General features: G+C 42.8%; 1 protein-coding gene across 12 annotated transcripts in view; it reads left to right on the forward strand.

The window, feature by feature from the left end:
* Positions 1–21,470, forward strand: part of LPP (LIM domain containing preferred translocation partner in lipoma) — a 665,671-nt gene that overhangs the window by 52,350 nt on the left and 591,851 nt on the right. For 8 of the 12 annotated variants that reach the window (XM_059687363.1, XM_059687359.1, XM_059687360.1 and 5 more), the window contains 2 exons: positions 2,944–3,068; positions 18,647–18,774. The gene's annotated coding sequence lies outside the window, so the exon portion shown is untranslated. Of the gene's footprint in view, positions 1–2,943; positions 3,069–5,449; positions 5,529–6,870; positions 7,026–18,646; positions 18,775–21,470 lie in introns of those variants that run through there. The other 4 variants (XM_059687357.1, XM_059687352.1, XM_059687362.1 and 1 more) reach the window with 4 other exon arrangements.

A 21,470-nucleotide genomic window follows, 5' to 3' on the forward strand; every position in this document is an offset into this window, starting at 1 on the left:
AAGAAATACAGAAATATTTCCTTTTATTCCTGATGTTCACTTTTATGGACCAGTAATCATTGGGACCATCTTTAGAAAAGGATTGGAGCACTGAAGACACTGCTGAGTTCACCCCAATCACAGAACCCTTCTGAAGAGTCCACTTCCCCACTGCACAGTGAGGAGATTTTGTGCTCAGATTTGGAGGTACAGCCCCGAGGGAAAACATGGTCAAACCTTGGAGTTGTGAGGAGTTGGGGATATACTCTTGCCTGAAGCCAGAGACTCATGTAGCAATATGATGGGAGAGTTCGCTGGGAAAGATGGGTTGGGGCCCCTCCTGGAGCCCCTGAGTGCTGGCTCGAACACAGCTGCACATTATTTTTTGTGCAGTTCAGAACACTGGTGAGAAGTCAGCTGGGAAAGCTGTGATGAAATGGGGTCAACCTTGCAGCACCTTCAGGATGTGCAGGGAGCCTGAGGTAAAAGTGAGGCAAGAAACAAGGAATCTTGCAGTTAGAGCAAAGGCCTCAAAATACGGTGATTCCCAAGTTTTTGGCACATCCTAAGTGTTTTTTGTTTGTTTTTTTTTTGTAATGGTTCAACTTTTTACTTAAGGTTATAATAAAAATGATAATATTTTATATAAGTATAGAGCTGGGAAGTTTTGAAACCCATCAACTCCTTGGTTTTGCTCAGCATCATGGGGAGATGGAAGATAGGGTTCTTACCCCTATTTCACAAATAGAGAAATCAAGACTCAGAGAACAGGTGGAATTTCTCAGGCTGCTTGGCTGGTCGATGTGGAAGCTGGGAGGATGTCACATCTAATACTCTCTCCGGTGCCAATTATCTGGATCAGTGGTTTTCTCAAACTCACTTTCTGAACCTCTTATACCCCCTTGACTGTGTTGGCTGACATTCTTGGAAGCCCAGATGGCCATGAATTTCAAAGGTCCTAGAGACAGGCTGTACGATTTTAAAGATGAGCTCTAGGTAATTTGGGACACAAAAGGTGTTTGTCCTTCTGGCTCTTTATAGCTGTCTAGGTTTGTCCAAGCTGAAAATGTCCATGAGAGCACGGAAGGAACGAGATGGGCCTCTGTCACTTATTGAGCATCTCCTTTGCCATGGACACAGTGCTACATACTTTTCCATCTGTGGACTTAGATACATTTATAGATGGGGCGATTATAACACAGTATTTACTGTAATATTCTGCTAAGCAGCTTGTGTATATACATATTCAATAAGTTAATCCTCATAAAAACCTAATTTGGTTGATAGCATTATTATTTCCCATTTTATAGACAGGAAAAACTGAGGTTTAGCGAGATCTAAATAACTCGCTTGTGAGAACACAGGTCCTAAATAGACTATAATCCAAGTTTTCTAGTTTGAGAATTCTTTCTTCCCTGTTACACTACATATTTCCCATCTCACTGATAAAAATGCAGAGCTGCTTATTACAGAGGTATGTCTCAGACCTTGGAGGTTATAGGAATCAGAACCAGAAGGTGCTATGAAGACCTCAGAAGGCTGGAGGTTTTCAAGCTCTGCTCCTCGAGCTTGTGAGACTCCAGGAGTGGCTTTGGGGTTGGTCTGGGTGATGGGTGTGGGAGATGACAAATGATGAGAGAATAGCAGGGAAGGGGACTTCTGGAGCCCAGGCTGAGACTTATTTACAAGCTGAGCATTTGCAAAGCATATCATTGAAAAAAAAAAAAGGAAGGCTCTGTTGTTAGGGAAAGGAAAGTTTGAAACTCATTGTTCTAGCCTAGTTCGTCTTTTTACTACAACCAAAGTGGCTTGGTAAAAGTCAGAGTTGCCAGGGGTCCCAGAACTTTCCCCCTTTTTCAAGGAGATGTGCTTTTTGTGCACCTCAGTCTGAGGCCTCGGGAGCACCTGGCTGCAGGTTCAAGGGTCAGGCAGCCTCTGAGAAGCTTCCGTCAGAAGCTTCAGGTTACCCCATGTGCACGATACTTGACCTGTATCTTTCAGCTTGGCTATGTCTCCCCTTTGGACCTTGGGAACCTCACGGAGATTAGTTTCCTGGCCCAACCTTCAAACACATTGTCTAACTGAATACCTGTGATTATTGAGTGTTCACTGTGTACACAGTGCCGGGAACACAGGCAAGCTTTCTGATGTCACAGGTCTGGTGAGGAGACAGAAACAAATAAGGACTTTTGTCAAATGTTTTTTTGGACATGGTTATGTTTGTTATATATGATCATCATGTGTAATAGTTACACGAGGATGATATCATCTCCAATAAATGGAATAGAGAGAGAGGCTGGACAATGGGAAAGGTTAGGGGTTGCTTGCCCTGTGAGTTAGTTAATTCTGGCCTTTCCACGTACTCTCTCTGGAATTGGCCAGTTTACTTTTCCTTTAAGTCTTCCTTTCTCATCTGTAATGTGTAAATGAGACTGATCAGCTCACTGGGTTGTTGATGGGATTAAATGGCATAATGTATGCAACCTGCTTAGTACAATGCTCAGCCCAGAATAAACACTCATTCAATTTTAGTGGTTATTGTTATTATTAGTATTTGGCAGTGAGGAGCCAAAGATACTATTTTTTAAACCCATCAATGGTGTAATTGGAATTTTGTGTCTCAAATAAAACCGCTCTACTTTTAGAAATACACTCTAATAGTGTTAAAAAAAAAAAAGACTGTAACACCTTGGCCTGCAACAATTATGGTATGGGCTTCAGTTGACCTTTCTGAGTTATCTCTGTTTGCACCTGACTGTCCACCTTTGCCACTAGTGCTCACACATCTGTGTCACAAATTAATTTAGTCAGTGCTTCTCTCCAGTGTTGAGCACAGGAAACAGATGACAAAATGCAAAGCAGAAAACAATCATCATTGAGCTGTGTGTTCAAATGCCTTGGGAATGGCTTTCTGGGGGACATCTGGCTCCTCCATAATGACATTGATGACTTGGATCTTTGCAGAAATTGAAGAGAATCCTGATGACTAGCGTGTTGGGAGAGGACTGAAGGAAGCCAGACCAGTTGCTGCACTCTCAGATCTTCTCGGGTGCCCTCTGGCTCCCAGGTGACCTGCAGCAGGACCTCTGGTATGTAAATGGGCCTCTTTCCTGCCTTAAAATTTTGTCTCAAAGCTTAAGGAGTGGCTGGGAGGTTTTTATTAATTAATTAATTTATTTGCTTATTTATTTATTTAATATGTTTATTGATTTCAGAGGGGGAAGGGAGAGAGAGGTAGAAACATTAATGATGAGAGAGAATCATTGATCAGCTGCCCTCTCCTGGGGGTCTAGCCCAAAACCTGGGATGTGCCCTGGCCTGGGAATTGAACCTCGACTCCCCAATTCATAGGTCGATCCTCAACCAGTGCACAACACCAGCTGGGCTGGGGAGGTTTTTAATGGGTTGAAATTTATCTTTTGTATCTGCAACTTGAAATATCCTGTTCCCCTGAATTCGTGCTTGGGAGCTCCCTCAGTGCTCTCTGGTCAGTAGCTCCTTACTGCATGCTTATTTCCCCATGGGCGTATTGCAGAGAAACTGGAGTTTGTGTTTCTAACAACTTCTCCAAGGAAAAAACTGCAGGTCACGTTTCCGGAACTGAGAATCTCAGGGGTCTCCCAACGTCCATCTCTATTATCTCCTTTGGGCCTGGCATTTGCTTGTAGCTGAAAAGGGAGCGTTTGTCTTGAGCATTCCTGTAAACTTGTGTGACTTGGCAGTTGGAAACTTGACAGTTACTGCTGACCTTCAACTGCAAGAGGGAGTAGTATATAGACATAACCTGTAGAACATCAGATTATTGCCCTGTAATTCCAGAGCCTTAATGTTTCTTTGTCTTGAGAATGACTTCACTGCTTTTTGAATTTGTAATGGAATGCACAGTCATTTACAAGTAATAACACAATGATCCCTTACACTTTGTACTGCCTTCCCTTTCTCCAGAGGGCTTTCACTCGCATTATCTCATTTGATCCTCATAACTGTCCTGAGAGGTAGACAGAGGGTCTGTGTTAATCTCCAATTTTCAGGTGTAGAAACCAAGGTTTGCGAAAGCTTAAACTGTTATTTAGAGATCGTACAGCTACCAGAAGTGCACCTGGAATCTTGAACAGTCTAACTCCTAAACCAGTGTTCTTTTGGGAACTTACTCTTGCTGTGACCTTGGGAATATACTTAACACCTCTGCTCGACAGTTTCCCTACAACTAAATTAGGAAGAAGACTCCCTTCAGGGGTAACTGCCAGAGGGATTAAATGAGACAATCTGGGGAAGCAGTTACTAACCCATAAAGCGTGCTTCTAATGTGAGGCATTGTCGCTACTTGTACCTGAAATCCAAGTAGTGCCATGAACTGTGACAGAAAAGAAATCTTACCCCTTTTTGTGAAGACAACATATTCTAGAATGATGCTGGGGTTTTCAGGGGTCACGAACAAACTCCCAGACCCTCGATGGGCAAGACTGTCCCTACTGTCCTGCCTGCAGGCCACGAGAGCACTTGAGTTGGGAAGACTCTATTTTTTATACAGAGCGCTCTCTCCATGTTCCTTGGAACAGTCTTGAATCTTGGAGACAGTTTTAGATCTGGCAGGAATGGAGAGCAGGAGTGGGGAGGTGGGAATGGGATCCCAAGCTTTGTCCATGGAGGACAGGAATGTGGCATGGTGATGAGGTAGAGGTAGATGAGGAACTGGCCTGGAAGACCTAACTTCTCCCATTTCTCAATGACTGGGATTTAGTAGGGTATGTCTTGTGAATACATAAGGCCAGCAGTATATATGTAGAACAGTAACACTTACTGGAAAACCCCAGAAGGATGGATTTCAAGTTGGCAACAGATGCCTTAGGAGCTAGCAGTGTGATATGGTCAGGAAACAGCCAGAGTAACTGAGGGATGAGGCCTGGGATAGCTTCATAGGGAGCCAGATTTTGTTTCTATATAAGGAAGAACTTTTTATTGGAAAGACAGAATTTGCAGCTGCAGGAGGTGTTGTGTAGGAGATGTTCTGCACCTCACCAGAGACCACAGGGATTCATTAATGGGGGAGAAGGGCATCGGCTCAGTGGCCTTATGGTCTTCTTCTTGTGAGATCCAAGGTCCACTGGTTGTCAGTGGTTAAGACATAAGAGGAAGAGAGGCACACGTGCATTAAGGAATGAAGGACCCCTTTGTGGATGTGGAAACTGATCTCTAAATGCTATTTGCAAAATGGACGGTAGAGACTCTATCATTCTGGTTTTCATATCTATCCCTGTAGCTCTCTCCTTGGTCCTTGGTTTTTAGAATTCCCAGGCCATCCATGGGCAACTATTTTTCATGGAATATCTCTTTCATCTGCTAAAACATTCCTGTGGCAATATTGGAAGGGACTTTGAGATCCTCACAGGATGACAATCTTTCTATAAGAACCACTGGGTCTGATGGCTGGTCTAGTAACAAATGAAGGCCATCTCTTTACCCTCTTCAGGCCTGCCTCTGGGATCTCCTGGGAGTATGGCAGTGGTGAGACTTCTGTGCTGAGTTCTGGTTTTGGCATGTGGTGGAAGGTTCTCTGATCCTTTCCTTATCATTTAATAGTCACTTATGTTTGTGTCCATTTATTCAACATGGCGACAAATAAGAAACGTCTGCAAATTTTCAGGCACTTGAGGCATCCTTGCAAAAACAAGTAATCAACATAAATGTGTCAAGACTATTTGTCTAGACCAAGTAGAAGCTGCTTTCAGAACTGATAGTTGGACAATCTTGGGATAGCTACCCAGTTTGTAGGTGAAACAATATAAGCTACAAGAGGAGAACTGATTTGTCCCAGGTTTTAAGGAGTGACTGATCTGGATTTAGGGCTTGGGTCCTCTTGCTCCCTGACCAGTGCTGTTTATTGCTAGAAGATTCTCTTGGGATGAGAACAAGTAGCCTCATGATGCAGGCCCAAAAGCTAGGAAGTGGGTGGTAATTCTGAAAAATGGCTCATCTGACCTATATAAGCCTTTACAGCCAATAGCAGAACAAAATCACGCTAAGAAATAGAATCACTAGGAAGCTGAGATATGGATTCCTTTTGCTGAGCAGACCCCTGTTTACCCATCCCGTTATTTCCCCCAGCATCTCTTTTCTCTCTCCTTTCTCCTCCTCTAAATTAGTCTGGAGTTATTTTAGACCACATTCATTCCTGACTGACTTCACTGGTCCAATTTAGTCATTGAACACTACTCAGGAACTTCAGATTGGAATTAACCTTACAAGTTAAATGGGGCATTCCACACTCCTATTTCGAACTCCCCATCCCCCAAACCCTGAAAGTCTGGTTTTGTTCTGGGTCTTCCCACCTGGTATCCATCCTATGAAGAACTCATGCAAAACTAAGTTCCCAGGAGAATTCTCTGCCCAAGAGAGTCAGGGATTGGGCTTCAAGAGTGGGGATTGTTTTAGACTCACCTGTCATTAAAAAAACTGCAGATGGATTCTTGGTGACCTCTTCAGGTGAATCCCGCCAGATACCTCCCCTTACCCTGAATTAATAGAGTGACTTCATAAATGTAGTTGTATTCTCCCATGACCCCATTCCTAAGGTGAGCTTATAGACTTTCAAACTAGTCCCTCCCTTGTTTGGGTGGTGGAGCATGCGGGACAGTTTAGACTCCACTTCTTTTGGGGTTAAACATTTACTCCGAGTAAGGAATTCTGTCTTAAGTGGGGCATGTTCTTCAAGTGCCAGAGGACAGAAGGGTGATTTTTCTGACATCCTCCAGCCTGCTTCCCCATATATGGAAATGTTTACCCACCACACTGATCTATTGGAAGAGAAGGAGGTGACTCAGGGTTTAGGAGAAGCAGGATTTGAATTCTTGTTTCCAGAAACCAAGTCTCTCCCCTCCCCCACTCCCCCCATCCCTCCCCTCTATTCCCTTGCCCCTTGTTCTGGAAGCAGAGAAGAGAATGTCTCAGTGCTGTTCCCCTCTGGCCTTGGGATCACCTCCTTGCAATAGGACTCCGGTGTGTGAGAGGAAGTGAGAGCCAGCGGAGGGTCAGCTGCCTGACATCGCGTGAGTACATCATTATTGCCAGAGCAAATGGCATTTCTGCTCCCAGACCCTGGGTTTATAGCCCTGACAGCTGGCTTGCTTGCCGGGCAATGGGACTTGTTACTGGGAGCACTGTAGCTTTAATTTGGGGTGTGGACAGCTGCTTTCCCAGGGGAGTACTCCTCACAGTGGGATTTAGAACGAGGCTCTGCTTGAGAAAAAATTCTATTTGTGTATAGAAAATTTAGAGATATTTTTTCCCACCTGAGGCCTAGCTTGAATTGGGTAGAAAGATAATTTGGGAGTGATGTCTGTCTGATTGCTAGGGCTAAATCAACAAGCCAGAAGGGATGTTTGGGGATGCGTGGGCAGGGATAGTTTTAGCTTGAAAAGCAGGGCTATGGTTGGACTTACTAGTATGTACTAGTAGCATCTGCACAGCATCCACAGTCTGGAAAAATATCTGGTTTGCAGGACATTTGTGGGTTTTTTTTCTCATTTTATTATTATTATTATTATTATTCCATATATATATATATTATTGATTTTTTTACAGAGAGGAAGGGAGAGAGATAGAGAGTTAGAAACATCGATGAGAGAGAAACATCGATCAGCTGCCTCCTGCACATCTCCTACTGGGGATGTGCCCACAACCAAGGTACATGCCCTTGACCGGAATCGAACCTGGGACCCTTCAGTCCGCAGGCCAACGCTCTATTCACTGAGCCAAACCAGTTTCAGCAACATTTGTGTTTTTTATTTAATATGTATTTTTATTGATTTTAGAGAGGAAGGGAGTGGGAGAGAGAGATAGAAACATCGATGATGAGAGAGTATAATTGATGGGCTGCCTCCTGCCTGCCCCCTACTGGGGATTGAGCCCACAACCAGGGCATGTGCCCTTGACCAGAATAGAACCTGGGATCCTTCAGTCCACAGGCTGACGCTCTATCCACTGAGCCAAACCAGCTCGGGCCATTTGTGTGTTTTTTGATGGACTGTCAGAGATGGATGGACACTTAGAAATTATTTAGTTGATCTGTCTCATTTTATAGCAGGACAATGGACATGGAGGCCCAAAGTGCGCAGCTCTTTTGCTGTAAAGGTACATGGTTAGGATTAGAACACAGATCTTCTCACTCTGTTCATTCTTCCTTCCACTGTACGTAAGCTCTTCCTTCAGGCAAAGGCTGAGAACATGCCCATTTTGCAGATGAGAATATTGAGATGCAGAGATGCCAGAATTGCCCACATTTACTGATCTAATTGGTGAGAAATAGAACACATTCTCCCAGTTCAGATATCTTTCAATCATGTTACATGGACTTAGATACCAGAATTTGTTTTGTATTTTACTCCCCTCTCCCACCTCTTTGGTTTCTACTTCTCTTTCCCTGCTTTTGATCATGTGAATGCTGTTTGAATGTGAACTGCTACCTTCTGATCTGCTTTGCTGCCTATATCTTTTTCTTTTCTGAAAGGGGATGATAGCTTTTCCAAAAGGCAGAACTAAATAGTGGAGCCCTTTATTTCAGTTTTATCTGTGTCAGTGGAAATTGTGAACGGGCCTTGAAAGAAGTTGAGCAGGGCTTTCCATCTAAGCCTCTATTGCTATTCTTGAAGCTGCAAGAATTCTGGAGTGTTATTCCCTCACATTCAAAAGTGAGCTCTGATTCTGAATAGATTTTAAGCGCGCGTGCACGTGGACACACACACACACACACACACACACACACACACACACACACACACTTTTAGCCTTCTTTGGTGCAGTGGCAGCATTCAACAGACCAAGAGGGCACCGCCCCAATACAGTGCACCAGATGCCATAATGAGTAACTCTTTGTGGTCTGTTCAGTTTCCGATCAACTTAGGGTGGGGGTGGGGGCTTGCTCCAATGCAAGGAAGATGATGGAGATGTGTTTTGGGGAAACACTTTGATGCTAGTGGCATTGTGTGGCAGATTTTAATAGAGCAAGGAAAGTGCCCTGAGACCTCCCTTTGTTCTGGTCAGCGTTGAAAATAGGGAAAACAATTTTTTAAGCTGCTCTGAAGCCCTGGGGTGGCAGGACTTGAGCAGATCCCCCAGGTATCTATATGCAACCTGTCTTCTCCTGCATAGCCTGTGGCAGGATGGGGATTGATGGCCTTGCTCACACGTGGAAGGAGGCTGCCTTAAAGCATTAAGGCTCGTGATGTTTTCCTGCTGTGGTGCTGATGGACAGGGGTACTACAAGGTTAGAGTCGGTAGTACCAATGTGAATGCTACTCCTATTAATAAGAACTGATATAAATTGCTTGCTTCCTGGTGCCAAGCTTGGTGCTAAGCACTTGACCTAAATCATATAGTCACTACTAGAGCTACCTATGAGTATATACTTTACAAAAAATTATTTTTAATTTTGGTAAAATGCACATAGCATTTACATCTTAACCATTTGAAGTGTACAGCTCAGTAGTGTTAAGTCTGTCACCTGTTATGCAACCAATATCTCCAGAGCACTTTTCATCTTGCAAAGCTGAGACTCTGTATCCATCGAAACATTAACTCCTCATTCTCTCCTCCTGCCACTCCCTGACAACCACTCTTCTACCTTCTCTTTCTCAGAGTTTGACTACTCTAGGTATCTCAAATAAGTGGAATCATACAGTGCTGATCCCTTAGTGAAATGGCTTACTTCACTCAGAATAATACCCTCAATGTTCATATTGTAGCATGTATCAGAATTTCCTTCTTTTTAAAGGACAGATGATATTCCCTTGTATGTATATACCTCGTTTTTTATACACTTAGGTATGGTATTTTTTTAACCTCCATTATGAAGGAAGAACCTGGGGCTTCAAGGAGTTAAGTAGATTGCCCAAGGTCATGCCCTCAGTAGTGGAACTGGGATTTGAACCCAACAGTGTGGTCAGGAGGAAGCAGATAATGGGTTCTCAACTGGAGAGTGGCACCTTTTCACACATTGCTGTGACATTTCAATAGCCAGGTGTTCTAAAGGAATCTCCCCAGGTATTTTCTGGTTTTGTATTGGCTTCTGGGAATCTGAGGACCAAATCTGAAACCTGCTTGTAACAAATAGTATGAGACTTATGGCTCCTATTTTTTGTCCCCTTTCTTCACCTTATTTTTCCATCTGCTTCTCTCATCCCATAGTTTTTTCACTTAAAAAAAAGACATGGACTATGTGTATCTTTTGTCAGGTACTTTAGATACTTTCTGAAACGAGGTGAAATATGTAAACCAGTGACATGATATCAAGAAGTTTTGTAATTATGTCAGAGGAACAGCTGATCTGAGGACAGAGACTGAAGATGTGCGTTTCTGACCTGGCTCTGCTACTCACTCAGTATCTAACTCCAGCAGTGATGCTTGCCCCTTTCTGAGTCTCAGTTTTGCTACCTGGAAGGTGGGATTGTTGGCAATGACAGTGAACATTTCTTCTGTGTTGAGCTCTGTGCTGGGCACTCTACACGATTTATCTCTTTCAATTCTTCCAGCACTCCCACAAGACAGGTGCTGTCATCCCCATTTTGCTTGAGAAATGTAAGGTCTAGAGAAGTGGGCAAACTTGCCCACATGCCTACAGCTACAGAGTGCAAGCATTCATTATCTATCCCTGACTCCTGGCCCTGGGTGTTAGCCACAGGCCTGGGCTACTTGCCCTTCAGCAGTCTGTAAGATTTCTTTCATTCGTGGCATGCATTTGTCTAGTTTTATTAAATCTCTATTGGATTCCCACTTGTGTGCCTGTATTGTTCTGGGCACTGATCCCGCACTGAGTTTAGAGTGAAGAAAAAGACACTGGAAACACTGATCCTGGGCACTTGCATTCCAGTAGGGGTATGTGGAGGAGGCAGATAATAAACAAACACATAAATAGGAGAGAATGATAAGGAACACTTAGGAGGATTCACCCTGGGTGCTTTGACTGAGGGAGTGGAGGAAGGGCTCTGGGAGGTGATTGTTTAAGCTGAGATCTGAGTGACAAGGAGCCAGATCAGTAAAAGTCAGGGGAATAGCATTGTAGGCAAAGGGCACGGTCAATGCAAAGATCTCAGAGTGAGAATGGTTTTGTGTTTGAGGAACTGAGGAGCCCAGTGAGCTAGGAGATAGTGGGCTACAAGAGGAAAAAGCTGAGATAAGAACGGAGAGGGGCTGGTAGGTGTTAGTAAGCTAGAATGGAGGTTGGGACCTGTGTTTAAGTGTGATGGAAGCATCTAATTATGTTTTACCAGCATCTTTCTGGCTGCTGTAAGGGGAAATGGATTTCATGGTGGGGGCAAGAGTAGAAGAAAGAAAGTTAGGAGGAGACTCTTGCAATCATCCAGTTATTTTTATTAGGGTGGTAGAAGTGGGGTCAGAGAGAAGGGGATGAGTTCATGTCATGTTTTGGGGGGATTGTCTTCAAGAAGTCAAGGACAGTATCCTTCTGAGAGGTGTCAAGCTCAATGAGCAGGATTCTGGGATACCCTGATGGAGGTGAAAACATGTGCAGTGAGGGCCGCACAGACTTGAAGCTGATCCGGACTAAGGAGTCTGTGCTCCCTGCTTTGGTTTCTAACCTGGAGCGTCTGGCCAATGAATGGAGGGCAGTGGCTTCCTGCCTCTGACTTCCTGGCTGAGAGCTGCTGGAATGCCCCAAAATAAGCCCAGTAGAACAGGCCACTTCCTTTGCTCTCCCTGGGTATTTGTACAAAGCATTCTTTCCCACCAAGAATACGGGACATTCAGAGTGATGTTGACTTTATGGGCCATATTTAACTTAGCGTTTTTCCTTGATGTGTCGTCTGTTCTTGTAGAGATTCCTGCCTCCAGTGAACTCCCTGGTGAGGAGCCTTGGACCAACCAACCTGTAAGATGGGCCTGGAAGGCTTAGTAGGTGCTCAGAAGAACTAGGGCTTCAAAGCCCTACCTTGGCTTGAGGACCCCCATCCAAGGGCACCTCCCAGCCCTCCTCTTTCATTTACAAGTGAATTTACACTCGCTGGCCCCTGCCTGCTCCATGTAATTCCTTTTAATGTGCTGGGCTTTCCAGTAAATGCTCTCCCTTTCAGTGGATAAACTGGTCTCAGAGAAGTTAGGCGATTCAGTCAACTTAAGGTAGTGAGAACCCAAGATAGAGCCCTGTGTTCTGGCCACCATGTAACCTCATGCCCCTGGGTGTCTCTTATTAATCTTGTACTACACTCAGCCTAAGCCTGGAGATGCTCAGAGATTATAAATTAAATCATCTGAAATTCACTCCTGAGGCTTCTTCACTCACTCCTCTTCAAATAGTTTGCCATCTATAGATACCAGTTTTTTAAAGATTCTTCATTTCATCTCTGAAAAACAGTGTTTTGTTTTTACTCATTTGAATTTCTTTAAAATTTTTCTTTCATTCATTTAGTCAACAAACATTTATTGAGTTCTTACTGTATGCCAGTCATTGTGCTAGGTGCTGGGGATTGATTCAAAGATAATTTGGAGGCATTTGGAAGGGGAGTGGATAATTACAGCACAGAGAGATAAGTGCTGTAATAGAGGGATATATAAAGAGCTAGAAATAGCACCATGAATAACATCTACGAACAAATTGCCTTCTTTTTTCCTTTTGGATTATTCCCTGTTGTATATTGCCCAAAGTGGGATTACTGGGTCATTTAAAAGATGAAAACAATTTGGCACAAAAGATGTAATGACTTGCCTGGGGAATACAGCTCAATTTTCAACAGGGGGAAAAAATTGTCGACAACTCCAGATTTAGATTTTCACCAGGAGGATGAGGCCAGTTTTCTCTTACCCCTATCAACACAGTGGCTTTCAGGGGGAGCACCTATTCTTAACATGTCAGCCTGCATGTAGAAACACAAATTTTTATATTTGATCTCATAAGTAAATTGTTAATCCTCACAAGGATCTAGCTATATAAGTTTGATCATTTTTGTTTTACAAATGAGGAAACCATGCCTTTCTTAAAAGGATTTTCTAGTTAATTTGTGGAGATTCCAAGAATCAAATGCAGGTCTTTTGATTCTACAACTCTCATCCTGTTCTCTATGCTCTGCTTACCAACGAGGGGTACTTATGCTCCAGCCAGGGCATGGGATTCCTTTAGTGACCTGTAGGGACTCTTCTCAAGAAGATCAGGATCTACAAAATAGGTATAGAAGTCCTAACTCCCAAAGTCATTGCCAGCGAACAGTGTCCCTCTGTCTTTTGACCTGGAAGGATCTGAAGGCCTGCTATTCTTGATTTTGGCCCAGGTTCTGAAAAGTTACTACATGGCCTTAACACAGGAGCCCAGAATCCCAAGCTGAAACCATACCATAGTTCTGCTTTGAAACATTTATTATTTTCCTAATATATTTAGCTGTACATTTCTGACTCTGTGTTTATTTTGTGATTTATAATTTTTCCTAGTATTTTTTGCATTAGATAGAAACTCCTGACCCTGGAATCCAGAGCCCATCATATCCAGACCATGAACTTCCTTGATGCTCTTGCTCACTCATCCCTAAGTCAGCCACATTCCCTGCCCTTCTTCACAATACCCTGCATTTTCTCACCATCATGCTTTAGCTCATGCTGTTCCTTTAGCTGGAGAGGACCTCTCCCACTTAAACGATAGACACCCAGCTGCTCCTATACACTTCTGCACAGATCATACTTTCTGACTGAAGTAATGCCTGATCATCTGCTCTTCACTGTCCACACTCCCCACCATGCACAATCCCCCACACTGGAAGTGATCTGTCAGTTCTCTCATCTGCTAACTCACCGCGCAATGGGCTCTGAGGCAATAGAGAATCTCTATGGTGCTTATGAGCATAGGATCTGGATTCAAATTTTGGCTCTGATACTTCCAAGCTATGTGATCTATCAAGGTAGTTAACCTGATTGAGCCTAAGTTTTCTCATCTGTCAAATGGGTATAAATAATTACACCAAGTCATAGGATTATAATGAGGATTGTACTGTTATCTGTGCTTCCTCTAAGGCACTTGCCATCTCCTACTCTGTTGATATTTTATCTCCTTCCAGACTGGGAGTTCCTGAAAGTCAGGAAGGGAATCACATCTTGCCTGTGTCTTTGACATATGGGATCCGCTGCAAAAGCTCCTTTAAAGGAAGGGATTCCACACAATTTAACTGGTGACATAAGTGCAGGCTCATTCCTAGTGGAAGGTTCCAGTCACATAGTGCCAGGCCTGGCTGGAAGCTTTGAGGTATGGAGCTTTGGACACATGCAAGTACTTGCTGGATAGGCCTCTGGCTCCTGCCACTTCAGTGACAGGAAAGAGGCTAGAGCCTATGTTCAGCTGGTTCTTCCCATTTGCCAAGTTGGGCAGTGCTGGCATTTCCCTAAGCCTCAAGGTAGAGTGGAAATCCTGCTTGGAACATGATACTTAGTTTCTTTCCTGGGTCTTCCATGGGTGAGACTTCTAGAGGAGAGGAAAGAGTCCATGGAGTTGTGGGTTTGGGACATTTGGGATAACTCTGAGAGCCACCTACTCTTCTGACTTCTCTGTGGGTGGGGCCTTTCAGAGGAAGCTTCTTTAAAAACTTCTGCCATTGCTATGCATGAGCGCTGACCATGGAAAGGCGATTCCATTCTTAAAAAGATAGTACTACCATTTAACTTTCTCTTGAGTCATTTCTCAAAGTGCCATATCCGTGAGTCTCAAGATCCAAGTATTTTAGCCTGGCACACAGGTTCTCCATGTTCTGGCCGCAACATTCTTTTCCATCCTTGTGTCCTGCTGCATCCCTCCATGTGTGCTGCCACTGGCCTCATCAGATTAGTCACTTTCCCCAAGAACTCCCTGAACTTGTCCTCCTTAAGGCCTTAGCACATCGTGTTCTCTGGGCCTATTTCCTCCCCCTCATATGTGGAAATCCTCTTGGGTGTTCAGGCTCAGTTTAGAAGTCATCTGCAGAGCTCTTCCAGACCCTCCAAACAACGTTGCATGTACTTGTGCTTTGCACACTTTTCTTTTTGTTGTGTGTATTCAAGCAGGTCTCCAGTTCGGTTATGAGCTCTTTGAGAGCTCAAAGCATGCCTAAGTGCCTACACCTGCTAGGTCCATGCACTGTGCCTTCCTAAGGACAAGAGGTGCTAGCAGGTGTCTGTTTTGTGCACCTCTGAATGTGGGGCACATGACATCCTGTTAGCTAACACTTGCATCTGAGTGGTGTTCAGAAGCACATACTATAGTTATTGGTGATTTGTTTCATCGTGAGTCCAGTTATTTGAATTCTTTCTTTGAATTGGCCTGATACAACTCATTGGTAACCTTTCTCAGGCCTGTTTTCCCATATACTGGGCAGATGTCTGCTTAGAGCCTGGGCTCTAAGAACATAACAGGAAGGTAGAATTCAGGAGGGATCTATCTGCTTCTAATATTAACTTTTTTTTTTTGTTTGAAAGTTAAGCTTTTACTTTTTTATCCCAAAGCTCCTCCTCGAAATGTAAAAATAGCAGAAGAGTTTTTTGTTTTGTTTTGTTTGTTTTTTAGGTATATGTAGTAGAATAGCTGCACATAGTAAGGTTGTAAGTGCAAAGTAATAAAACCTATGCCATGGAGCTTTATTTAGAAGACCAGGGTTCAAGTACTGGCTTTACCATTTTCTACTCTTCAAAGACTAGGGTTCAAGTACTGGCTTTCATGTTCCCTAGTCCTGAAACCTTGCCTAATCTCCCTGACCTTGGTTTCCACAATGGATAATTGGGAAATCTTTTTTATAAGGTTGGTGGACAGGTTAAATGAGGTTCTGGAAATTAAATTGGGACTTTTTTCCTGCTGTACAGTTCATAAACTGGGTTTGAAGGCCATTTTTAAATAGTTCCCCAAAGTTTTCCTTTGAAGGGAAATGCTTGGATGTTTGTTTTCATTCACTTGTTTTATTTTATTTTATTGAATGAAAAAGAAATGAATTTATAGTCCGGGGGCATATGGCATTAACACACTTGGGGAACATACATTGCTTGTAAGACTCAGTTATAGTTCATATAATTAGAATGGCAGAACCATATGCTTTGAGACATTATAAAAATTTTAGCAGTTAAGGTTCTAATGCAGACTTTGTGCATGCTGGATATGGAATCCCAGGACACGATTACAAACTCCCTGATGGGTAATAGCCCCATTTTGCAGACAGGGAAGCTCGAGCTTAGAGAAAGTAGAACTTACATAAATCTAATATCAAGCTTTGAACTTCATCCTGAACTTACAATGACCTCCAGAAATCCTCTCTATCTACAGATGTGACAAGTCCTGCTTAACTTTGTTTATCCTTTATCCTCTCACTCCAGGGACAGGCCCTCATTCCAGGCTGCATAAAGCAGTGGACATCGGCAGTCTCAATGTCTCATACTTGATTAATGAAGCTAGATGAGTGTCTTGACTTTTTCTTCAAAGAATCTGCTCATTTTGAACTCCTTTGAATGCACTCATTCATCAGCCTTTACTTCTTTTTTTCTCCTTTTTTTAAAGGATATTTGCCTTTCTCCACCTCTGATTTTGAGGTCAGGAGTGTTTGAAGAGGACTTTGTATTTTCTTTTATGGGTGGAAAATTCATTGAATATTTCCCATCATCTCCTCCAACCATGTGGTGGTGGGAAGAGAAGGCACAGGGTTGGGAGTTAGGAGCCATGGTTCTCATCTTGATTCTGTCACTGACCAGTGAGAGAACTTTGAGTCCACCCTTCCTTTTCCTGTTAGGGGGCTCAGTGTCTTCATCTGTAAAAATGACGGTACTACAAGATGACCCTAAGATTTAAAATTTCTACATGATTTATGGTGTCAAAACCATCAATTTTGCTGAGCGGCCTAATTCTGCAGCTGTTTCTTTGATACTTTTCAATCTTTAGATTTAATCTATTCAACAATATATAATTTTTTAAAGGAAGCTTTTATAGACACTTCTGAAATATAAGGGTGGTGGTGGGGATAAATGAATGTTAAAAAATAGAAAACAACCAATTAAATAGTATATAGCATGTAATTCTCCTTGGAAACTTACCACGAAATTGAGGAGCACTTTAACAACTGGTAATTTAAATTGCATTTGAACTCTGTTAATGGTTTGTTTGCATGAGAACTTCAATCATTTCACAGCCCTTCTTCAGCAAAGCTACTTGTTCTCATTATGGAAAAAAAAATATTAAAAGAGAAGTTGACTATGGAAAAGTGAGGCCACTTTCATTTGTGCATTTGAGGGAAGCTGGCAAGTGTGTGAGAGGTTGCCTGAGGGCCAAGGTTGGAGAGCCTTACCTTTCAGGGAATAGAAATCTGGGAAGTCAGACACCCGTTGTTGCAGTTGTAGAAACTGCTCTGATTTATATCTCCCTCTGCAAGGAGAAGCTTAGGTTTCCTGGGCCTTGTGGGTGGAGGCTGTCTTTAGTTTTCTGTATGACCGTGCTGTCCACAGGTCCAGTACTGGCCTCCTCATTCTTCATTCCTCAGCAAGTTTGAAATTATGCCTTTCTCTCATTTCAGTGGAATGGCTTTGAGAATTCTAATGTTCTTGAAAACCACTAGTTCTCAGAAAACTCATTGCTGTGTTGGGCTATCTTGATTACTAGTATGCTGTTGTCTATCTAACTTAATTCTTTCTGCTGTCGGGCTGTACTCTGAGAGCTTTGAAGCAGGTGTTCAGAGACTTGAGTATGGGACTCAGGATTGTGCTCCAAAGCCTATTATGTGACCAATGGACAGTCCCTTTGCCCAATGAGTCTCCCTACCCTCTGTCAAAGTGGCGGTCACTGGGTCTAGTGGACAAGCCCTGGACTGGAGCCCTGGATTGTCTGGCACTCATGGTGGCGTCCTGTAGTGGCCACCTCCTTGCTCTGGCCCCAGCTTCTCCTCCTGTCAGTGGGAGAGTTGATGTGGGTTATTTTATTAAGATTCTGCAACTTTGATCTTATATGGATATTTGAAGACTGAATGAGAAAATATACATGAAACAATTGTATGATTGATTTAATAATATCTAAAATGATGACAATGAAAATAGGATTAGTAGTTTTTCTAGTATGTGGATCTCTCCTGCATATAAAAGACACATTTAAAGCAGCCAGCTGCTTCGGCATCTGTGTGTGTTGGAATATATATTGCATCATTCTTAGCAAATAGTAATAGCTCTTAATTAAATGAAACCTGTAATGAGGATTTCCTGGCAAGTGTCAAGATTGTCTAGCTCTCTGCTATTCACTTGCTCTTACTTTTCAGGCAAGGGAATCAAGGTTCAGACGGCTTGCTTCCTCCTATAGTTAGAGATGTGTCTTCAAACTCATATCCCTTGTTTCTTTTTATTTGTTGTAGTTCAGATTTTGCTATTAACTTTTTTTCTTGCCTACCTAACATGTATCTAACTAATTGATCTGTCTCTTTCATCTGTGATATTACCATGAAGCTATTTTCCTAGGAGAGCTGAGGATGAACACTGGGGGACTGTCATTCTCTTTCTCCACCATTTTGAGACAAATTAGTGAAATACAAGTGCCAGGAGCTTAGGAGGAATAGATGTGAGCCACTAGATTTGTGGGTTTCAAGCCTGGCATCCTTCTCACTATTGCCTGGTCAGTGAGTTCATAAACCTGGAATTTCTAAAGCTGCTAAGATCCTAGAAATTCATGAGCAACCTTCTTCTCCAGTTTTCCATAGGTGGGATCACTGAGGCTCAGCAACAGAACTGAAGACTGATTCCACTCACCTGATTCTCAGTTTAGGGCTTTTCCTAAACTGAACACTTATTGGAGGGAAGGAATTTCTTCTTCAATTGGTAAGTCCTATGCAGAAAAGAAGACTTTTCCTTTTTATAATCAATGTGCATGTTTTAAAAATCAGTGTTTTCCATTTAAGGAAAGCATGACACTAATAATTAACATGGACGAAGAACTAGAGGAGAACCAAAATGTTCTTTCTTTTTTTCTTAAGCTAATTTCATTGGCAATGGATGGAATATAATAATGCTAATAAAATGTGTGGCAGAGAAAAGGCAGGATTCAGCTCTTAGAAGTTGGCTTGAAGAGAGACTGGAAGAAAATTTGGAGAAATGATGATTTCCGGTGGCTGATAATTGTATTGCTTCCTTCTTTCTCCTTTGGCATGGAGGAAAGTGTTCTTGAAATTGAAAGACCAAAATGAAAATGTCAATGACCAGTTTTATGGACATCTGTGATGAAAGAAAGTAATATTATTGAGTGTTTTTTTTAAACCCCTTTATATGGTGCTTCTTCTGTGATTTCATCTTATTTTCACAACAATCCGTTCAGATAGGGGAGGCTAACCTTGCTTAAGCAAAAGGTTGAACACTATGTATTAAAGGGTCTGAGTTTGAATCCTGTTGCACATTCAGAAAGGGCACTGGTGACCAGGTAAAGTAAGATCTCCCTTGTGTTTTGGAATTCCTCTGTGTTTAGAGGGTAGAATAGAACATTATGTTCTAGAAAAGAGGGGTGGTGGGAAGAATTAATACTGTGGGCTACGCTGGGCTGTGGGGAGACTTGAGGAAAGTAGCTGGGGAATTCTGGGACAGGCTTCTATTTAGAATTCTAGATCTGTGGTCTCCATCTTGAGGGCCAGTCTGCCTGTGCCCCAACCACTGACTTTATACTGACTACATAATATGGCTTACCATGCTTATGATGTAGTTTTTCCAAACAAAGCAGATGCTGTTGTGATTGATAAAACCTAACTTTATTTAAAAGTGTGGCTCAGTTTACAGTTACATTTCATTGCCCTTTTTTTCTTCATCAATGTATCTTAAAAGAACAACAGACTTTCTACGCCTATGGATCTGCATAAGATAAAAGGCTGGAAACCATGGCTTTGACTTTTAAAGAGTGTAGCCTGTTAAAATTTTCAAGCATGATTTTGAAAGCTTTATCCCAAGCATGCTTTTTAAGCATCCAATGTGGATCTTTGTTACCTGTTCTATTTTCTGAAATTTTTTTCAGTGTTAGAAATTAAATTGTGATGAATATGAAGCCTTGCATTTGGATAAAAAAAAAAAAATCTAGTTTGCAATGGTAGAGTGGGAGAGAGTACCTAAACAGGAGTGAGCTGAAAGAGACAAAAGGAATTTTTGTTGTCTGTAAGCTAATTTATGAGCCAACAGTGGCTTTTGTCCTCACTGATGCAGCCTTAAGCTGCATTGAACAGAATGTTATCTAGAATCAAGTTGCGGGGGGGGGGGAGGGTCACCTGCTGGAAACCAGCAAGTTTAGAGGTAATGTGGGCATCAGGCCTAGTTTGAGCAGGCACAATTGTACCTATGCTGTGTTCCTTGTTCTGCCCTCTTCTATGTGTTGGCTTCATTGTCAGGATGTTTCACCTCATGGTCAGGAGATGGCTGCTCACTTGCCATTTGGGGAAAGAGAGCCCTGTTTGCCATATCCCCATAGACTTGGGTAATTGCATTCCTCTGCACCAGTCACTGAGGCCACAAGGAGGACACTGTGATAATTGGCATGTATGACCTGAGGCTCTGCTCTGAATATTAAAACAATACCTCCCCGACCTCATGGCAGCTACACAGTGCGATGTGGTGGTCCCTCAAAAGAACATCTGGGTGCTATTAGGAAGCGGAGAGAGGACTAAAGCTATGTGAGTGACTATCAGCCTCCATCCAGAGCTCCCCTAGAGTGTCAGACTTTAGTCCTCACCTCATCCTCTGAAAGGGACTTGAGCCAACGGGACTGTCCTCATGAGGATGCTGAGAGGACCGGAAGTGATAGCCTACCAGGAACTGTTACAGGAATGAGAGCCTGGAGAACTTTATGGCTTTAAGGCTAGAAAACCCAGTCAAACGAGAGACAGCATCTCTTGTTCATGAGTTTTCCCCAGAGTCTCGTGGGGTGCACAATGCATTTTCATGGAGAGAAAGAAGAAATCCAAAGGCAGTGAGTGTTCCTTTCCCTCTGGGTGGTCCCTCAGGCACTGGCCAGTTCTCTGTTGGAGTATTTTAGGAGTTCTAGCACAGGTGAGGCTGGACTGCATGGTTTTATGAGAGTGAAGAAATGACTGGACAGAAAATTCTTTTGGGACCAGTATGGCTTTAAAAAGTTTGTGAGTTCATAAAAAGGCAACAAATATGATGGGATGGGGTATCAGAAGGTCTTACAATGATTAGATGTGCAACCCTAAAAGAACAAGGTCCCTCTGCCTTCATTTCCCTGATCTGAGAATTAGGAATAATAATCATTGCCCTGTCTACCTCTCATGTTTGTTTAGATCAAATGGGTCGGTTGATGCTAACCTGTTTTGTAAACTATAAGGTGTGTCCCATACACAACAGGTTAATCGTTTTGTTTCATTTTTTAGTTTAAAGACTCATCTTGAACATACAGAAAAATAAGGTGATCTAACGTGTAGCCCCCAGTGCCCTACCCGGTACATAGGACATGCTCAATGTATGTCCTTTTGTCTAACCCTGCACCACCATCATCACCAAGGTTGGATAGGCACTGATGTGTT

The sequence above is a fragment of the Myotis daubentonii genome, chromosome 3 (assembly GCF_963259705.1).
Source record: "Myotis daubentonii chromosome 3, mMyoDau2.1, whole genome shotgun sequence".
In the NCBI taxonomy this organism is placed as follows: Eukaryota; Metazoa; Chordata; class Mammalia; order Chiroptera; family Vespertilionidae; genus Myotis; species Myotis daubentonii.